At 30.7% G+C, this 1,487-nt stretch overlaps 1 protein-coding gene across 1 annotated transcript in view; it reads right to left on the bottom strand.

Moving 5' to 3' along the window:
* The window catches only part of NF1 (neurofibromin 1), a 273,599-nt gene that overhangs the window by 242,125 nt on the left and 29,987 nt on the right, over nt 1-1,487 (bottom strand). The window lies entirely within an intron of this gene.

The raw sequence follows: 1,487 nt of genomic DNA, 5'->3' as shown, positions 1-1,487 counted from the left end.
CAAAACTAACAAATGACATATATGAACAGAAAGAAATAAAAAAAAATTAAGGAATAAATAAATACTAGGAATGAAACATAAGACAGAACTTCAGTTCCTGCAGAGATTAAACAGACAGATCATAAAAAAAAAAATCATGACCAACTTTTGAGTTGAAATGAACATTAGAAAAATATAATTTTCCAAAACTGATTCAAGAAAAAAGAATCAGAATAGTCAGATGACAATTCAAAAAATGAAATCAGTGGTTTAAAATCTTCCCTCGAAGAAAATACTAAGCCCAGAGGGCTTCACAGGAAGAGTCCTAACAAAGTTTAAGTCAATATAAAATCCCAGTATTATATAAACATGTGGAGAACATAAAAAGATAAACTCTCAATTGATTCTACCAGGCTAGAATAACCTTGATATGAAATCCAGACAGGGGCTGTAAGGAAAATTACAAATCAATAAATCTTACTCATAAACATAGATGCAAACACTCTAAACAAAATATCAGCAAATTTAATCGAGAAATCAATTTTTTAAAATCATACATTTCAATAAGAACAGCCCCAGGAATGCAAGGTTAATTATTAGAAATCAGAAATAATGCAATTTGTTATAAATAGATTAAAGGAAGAAAATTATATAATCACCCAAATGGAGATTGAATAAGTATTTGATATTACCCAACATCACTTCTTGGCCTTTTGGCTAAGATCAAGTGTGATATTACCCAACATCTACTTAGGAATTTTAAAACTTAGCAATCTAGAAGTAGAAGAGTACTTCCTTAATTTAATAAGGGCATTTATTTTTTTAAAAAACTTATAGCAAACACTGTATTTTGCAGTGAAACAATAAAAGCTTTCCTTTTAAGATAAAAAGAAAAAACAGATTCCCACAGCCATCACTGTTATTCAATACTGAAAAACTTTAATAGGTGCATAAAGGGAAAAAAAGATTAACGATGAAGACACAAAACTGCAACTATTTGCAGATTATCTACTGTCTACATATATAATCCAAATGACTCTAGAGATGTAAGTCAATAAAGGTGAGAAAATAAAAGTTAGTTGCATTTCTATACACAATCAGAAAATATAATTTTTAAAAATACCATGTAAAAATAACCAAAAAAAATCCTAGCAAAAATTCTGACATTTGATATGCAAGTTCTTTACATAAGTAGAAAACTTTAAAATTTAATTGGAATGAATTTTTAAAAGATAAATAGAAAACATAATATGTTCTTAAATAAGAAACCTCAATATCATAATGATGTCAATTGATTCTCCCTAACTTGATCTAGAGACTCAATGCAATACCATTCAAAATCCAGTGGCCGGGCGCAGTGGGGTGGCTCACACCTGTAATCCTAGCACTCTGGGAGGCCAAGGCGGGTGGATCGCTCAAGGTCAGGAGATCGAGACCAGCCTGAGCAAGAGTGAGACCCCGTCGCTACTGAAAAATAGAAAGAAATGATCTGGACAACTAAAAATATA

The sequence above is a fragment of the Propithecus coquereli genome, unplaced genomic scaffold, assembly GCF_000956105.1.
Source record: "Propithecus coquereli isolate 6110/MARCELLA unplaced genomic scaffold, Pcoq_1.0 Scaffold281, whole genome shotgun sequence".
NCBI classification, from domain to species: Eukaryota; Metazoa; Chordata; class Mammalia; order Primates; family Indriidae; genus Propithecus; species Propithecus coquereli.
Note: the sequence above shows the minus strand (reverse complement) of the source record. Positions and strands in the feature narration are given on the sequence as shown.